The 5988-nt window shown below is 38.2% G+C and overlaps 1 long non-coding RNA gene across 2 annotated transcripts; it reads left to right on the plus strand.

Moving 5' to 3' along the window:
• The first annotated feature begins 1875 nt into the window (after positions 1-1875).
• LOC141349769 (uncharacterized) lies at positions 1876-5444 on the plus strand. Of its 2 annotated transcripts, XR_012357797.1 has the most exons (5): positions 1898-1936; positions 2002-2063; positions 4417-4471; positions 4556-4845; positions 5167-5444. It is a non-coding gene; the product is annotated as an uncharacterized lncRNA (long non-coding RNA). The 2 variants fall into 2 exon arrangements; XR_012357796.1 differs by having other exon boundaries at positions 1876-2063; positions 5167-5443.
• The last annotated feature ends 544 nt before the right edge of the window (positions 5445-5988 follow it).

Below are 5988 nucleotides of genomic sequence, written 5' to 3' on the forward strand. Positions count from 1 at the left end.
CCAAAAGCATAACGTTAACTAACGTTACATGTGTTAGCCTAACTAACGTCATATGTGTTGTTTGTGCGTTCGTGTGTGTGTGTGTGTGGGTTGATTAAATGTAAACTATTTTGATATTATTTTTAAAAAGTATACATTTATTGAATTGAACCGGAAACTCCATTCAATAGCATGGCTGTACAGTGCTACGAAAAACTGGTCTGTGCAATGAATACGTTTTCCAATGTAGCACGCGTGTACAGTTCAGTATAGTTTGTTTACAGACATGATAACTTAATAGTAATGATACAATTTTATGTTTGTGCTACAACAGTTTGGCCTGTGCTACAAAACTTTCAACCTCTATAGCACCTAACGTACAACACTGAATAGTAAAATAAATTTAACATAACTCCTTGAAAGTAGGGCTTGTTTTACATATTGCATACTGTTACTTACACTTATGCTTCTATACAGTATATGCACTGTCCAATCCTGCTGCTGGAGGGCAACCTGTAGAGTTTAATTCCAACCCCAGTTAAACACACTTGAACCAACCAATTAAATTCTTAAAGGCGGAGTCCACGATGTTTGAAAAACGCGTTGGAAAAGGAGACGGGCCGACTACCAAAACACACTTATAGCCAATCAAATCAAATCAAATGCCGGGTTGCGTATGTGTGGGGCGGGTCTATCAACAGAAGGTCCAGATTCTATTGGGGTAGGGGCGTGTTTGTTTAGGTGATTTCAAATATCAACATTGGCTTTCAAACATCATGGACTCCGCCTTTAATAGACATACTAGAAACTTCCAGGCAAGTGTGTGGAGTCAAGTTGGATCTAAACTCTCCAGGACAGTGGCCCTCCAAGTGCAATTTTGGACACCCCTGCATAGTAATAAAATAAAACATTTTATGCTCATTTTGATGCTTCCTTCTCTTTGCAGATCCTTGGCATTGTCATCATCAATTATATTCCCTGTGTACCACTTTTGCTGTTCTACTTTATATTTTTGTTTTGCAGTGTTTATTATTTTATTTTATTCCTCTCTCTCTCTCTCTCTCTCACCTATTTTTGTTGTTGTTTATCTTATATCTCAAAGGCTCTTTTAAGAGCCATTTCCCCCTGCTAAAATGCACACAACTGTGTTAAGCAAGAGGGAGTGTGAGCAGTACTTAAAAGACCCCAGTAATAAGTGGCCATTCTGCCAGTACACCAGCATGCCACAGCTAATGTTTTACCACATCAAGAACCATTTTCAACATAATGGTGAGTTTAACAATGTTTTGCTTATGTCACTTTATTTAGTTTAAGTATACTATAGTGACGAACCAGTCAATAATGCACTGTGCATGCTTCTGATTTCATTGCTTTTGAATTTGAATTTGTTTAATTTTAAGGCTATGGTAAACTTCATTGTCTGCAATCCACACATTCACAGTATATCAAACCTTTTTCCCCCTCTTTCAGATTTCACCATTATAAAATGTAATTTTAAATGTCGGGCAAAGGTCCACTTTTACTGCTGCTATTGTTCAACGACTGTGGTAACTAGGGGAAATTTGCTGAAGCACATTGCCAGCCATCCTTCACCACCAACCCGACCTCAGTCCTCCCCCTCAGTCCAGCAGGCGCAACCCCAGTCCTCCTCCTCCTCGGTCCATACTGTGTCGGCGATATTACGGTACCAATATTAATTTAAATAACTGTAAAAGCATTGGAATATTTTTTTTTTTTTAGGGTGTACTGACATGCATGACAACATTAACAGGGCTTTCCACAACAACATTGAAGCAACAGCTGTGGTGTCTTTGTCCTAATGGTAAGTTTATAAAGGTGGTGTGTTGCTTACTAGGTGTTTATTCAGTATATGTATCTGACCAAAATGTATTTGTAATGTTTACTATTTCAGTATTCACTGAGCTTTGTGACAGCAGGGGCCTTTGATTTTACAGAGGTAAGTGAAATATGCAGTGGAAACCCCCATATTACTAAAAGTAAACTGAGTTTTTTTTTACTTAGGCTGACATGCCTTGCATCAGGAGATGGTGGTGTCTGCTACTTTTGGAAAATTTCCCCTTGAGGTTTGTTTTCTTCCTTTTTTTTATCCACATTTTAACTTGCACTCAGATTTTGCTGTGCTGTCACACTATTGTTCATTGAAGCTTTATTTACCAAATGCTTAAAGGATAATTCCGGTATTTAACACTTTGAGTCTCATTTCTGGTTTGTTTTGGATGAACTACAGTGATGGACACAGAAATTTTGACAATGGGTCGTGTCTTGACTTTTCGACTGATTTAGAAGCGTCTCTTGACTGCTTCAGAATGGAAGTCAATGGCCATGCACAAACATGTCATTAAAACAACACTTAACGTTCATTTTCAAAACTGTACTACTCACCGAGTGGTTCGTGGTGTTCGTTGATGATTAAAAACAAATATATTGGCGCAATGTATGATTTCAATCCGTGTTGTTTGCTATAGTGGAACTATTTTTTCAGATACCTCACAACCGCGTATATACGTCCGCTCTATATTTGAGTCTGAAGCATGAATGAACGTAGTCCAACAAACTGTAATAAAACGGTAGTATACTTTCAAAATCAAGTTTATTTATAACACTTACACCATCGAATATGTTTTTTCATCAGCAAAACAATAAAGAAAATATTTTGCAGAAACCCCAGTGCTCCGTCGTGCAAGTCAACAGATCCGCACACTTTAAGAGCTAAAGCATATATATCCAATACAACAGTAATCCCCCATAACGTCGTGTGACATATTGACGTCTTGTGAAGCAAATCAATCAGTTTTTGCAAGAAACTGAACGTTATTTACAACATTATTAGCGTGAATACCAAAGCAGGAAGCGTGCTTTCTGTTTGAGGTGATCTCTTCCACTAGTGCTGTTGGCTCTGGATGTTGGTCTCTCTGCGCCACCTATAGAGCGGGAGCGTGAAGCGCACTTCCTGCTTGGCAAAAGCTCTGCATTAACGCTGTAAAAAAATATATATATATTCGAATCTCAAAACTGAAAATCGAATACGCACAACCGGCGCAACGTCATAGAATGTCTCTGAACAGGTTCACGCCCACTTTTGGGGGAAATCGCACTAGACGTTCCATTGGCTTCCATTCAAAACAGCGGAACAAAGCAACCTTCGTACACAGCCGGCAGGCGTAAACAACCCATGAAATCACTCAGACCAAACACGTTGAGTAATTATCTGTCCACCCTGCCAGCCATAGAGCGCGAAAGATACATCAACACATCCAATCTGGTCAATATAAAAACATGTCTCTTTCATTCTCCCAGCATCAAATTTGTGTAACAACGCTCCCTATTGGCCAGAGGTGTCTTACCCGGACATTAAACACGTACCTCATCAAGTCAACAGGGAAGCAAGTGAATGATTTTACTTCGTATTTGAAAGTTACTTCGTATTTATTTATTATGTCTTTATATTTAGAGTAATGATTGCACTTTTCCTTCCAGCCATACAACTAACTGGCTTAGCGATATTTCCAGCAATCACTGGATGGCGTTGTTACACAAAATTTGACGCTGTGAGAATGAAAGGGACATGTTCCCACATTCACCAAATCAAATGTGTTAATGTATCTTTCGCGCTCCACGGCAGGCAGGATGGACAGACAAACACTCAACATGTTTAATCTGAGTGACCCCACAAGCCATCTACGCCTGCCGGCTGTGTAAAACCGCCGCCCCGCTCCGCCACTTTGAATGGAAGCCAATGGAGGCGCTGCTTTTTTAACCCCCGAAAAGGGGCGGTGACGAAATTTACAGTCAAGTTCCCGGATGTGCCGGTAGTCCGTATGTCAACCCACGAATCGAATGTCAGCCCTACAAATATGGGAAAAATTTCTTCTGAGAGTAAACAGCCCCTTTTCTGTTTCCCGGCGGCGGAGTGATATATCAGCGAGCATTGCGTCTTCCTAGAGAAGTCAATGGAATTTTACAAAATGCCAAATAAAACACGATAGAAACTGTATTTCGCTACACAACTTGTTTTTAATTATCAACGAACACCACAAACCACTCGGTGAGTAGCACAGTTTTGAAAATGAACGTTAAGTGTTGTTTTAATGACATGTTTGTGCATGGTCATTGACTTCCATTCTGAAGCCGTCAAGAGACGCTTCTAAACGAGTCAAAAACTGAAGACACGACCCATTGTCAAAATTTCTGTGTCCATCACTGTAGTTCATCCAAAACAAACCAGAAATGAGACTCAAAGTGTTAAATACCGGAATTATCCTTTAAATTGAGCAGTTTAAAATAAATGTTTTCAACTATAGATCAATTCATTGATGCATGTACTGTAATCTAAACAAGTCTATTTCAATAATGGTCCTGTGGATGTCATTAAAAACAAACTGTCTTCATGGGACTTTATATTTTAAACATTTGAAGGTCAGACGCTGAAAAAAACAACAACTCCGGAAAAAGAGGAGAGCAGAAAGAGCAGGTATTGGTTTGCATTTTAAACCTTGAACCTAAATAACAGGGATTTGAAAATGATGCTACTCTTGTTGTACTCTTGCCAATGTAGAGGTGATGGAAACCCCACTGCCTGTGGATTATTTGACCAAGGTAAAGGCAGGATAATCTCTTGTCAATCTCTTACCCTTTTTAATAAGTCGTATTTCAAGATACATTTTGGACTGACTATTTGCTACTTTGGACAGATGCCACCTGAGATCCTCTGGCAGATCCTGATTGGAGTCGTCACAGACGATGGCGATATTGCTTTCCGGAGACTTTCGCTGACGTGCAAGGTTTTCAGGGACATTGTCAGCAGGCCCAAATTTAGAGAAGAGGCACACTTTCTATGGCTGGACAGTAAGTTCTTTAGATATAAGTTGTGAGTACTGTAAAAGGTACTTGAGAACATCTATCTAGCCATCTGTCTATGTCTTTTTTAACTGGTTTTACTTTGTAAATGAACAACATAGTCTCTTAGGTGCTGTACTTTACAGACAAAGCCCAATAACACTCAAGCATATCTTGTATAACATTTTCCTGTAATATATTTAAAATATATGTATGTATATGTATGTATATATGTATATAAAAAGAAATTCCTTGTATGACTCAGTACTATGTTAATGCCTTTCTTCAAAATTATTCCATATTGTTTGTTCTGTATTTTATCTAAATTAGGTGTTGTGAACTGGAGTTCATTTTCCAGAAAATATAGGGAAGAGTTCCGGGTGCCCTACTCGTTGACTGCGTGCTTGCAATGCACTGAAATATTCAAGGACTGCCCACCTGGGTATGTGGGTGATGGCAGAAGGGGAGTCCTGCAAGGATTTTATTCAGAGAAGGAGTTTCAGGGCTTTTGCTCAGTTGATTGTTTTCTCATTAATGGAGGGGAATTTCAGGCTGAGTAGAGTGAGTGAGTGCGTGTGTGCACCTGTTTGTGTAAGCCTACATGATTATATGTATGTGTGCATTGTCTTTAAAAAAATTGTTTTAAAATAAAAGCTATCATTGGTATGAGTTTGGTTTTTTGACTGCATGCATACCATGGGATACAGTGATTGACAATGTACTGTATGTAGTTGGTTTAACTTCAAACACATTTATTGGCATAAATGTTTTATAATAGCCAATGTAATGAACAAATATAAACAATAACTATTACAGATGAATAATTAAAGAAATATAGAAGGTGCCATTAATGTTTAAAGTAATTTTGTAATTTACACAGTAAAGTACAACAAAAGTTTTTTACATTATAAGATATTCACTTCATAATCACTTTGCTACTATTTTCAGAACCTTGACATCATTTTTCACAACTCTAGACACAAAACTCACAACCAATGATCAGAATGCACATTTTTCAAAACTCTAATTCTTTTCTCAATTGCTTGGATACAATACACATAAAACTTGGATCATTTGTTCATTCAACCAAAATCACCTTTTCAATATGACACAACTTAATATCAAAGTACTACTATTTCAAAAGGCAATTCA

The sequence above is a fragment of the Misgurnus anguillicaudatus genome, chromosome 15, assembly GCF_027580225.2.
Source record: "Misgurnus anguillicaudatus chromosome 15, ASM2758022v2, whole genome shotgun sequence".
In the NCBI taxonomy this organism is placed as follows: domain Eukaryota; kingdom Metazoa; phylum Chordata; class Actinopteri; order Cypriniformes; family Cobitidae; genus Misgurnus; species Misgurnus anguillicaudatus.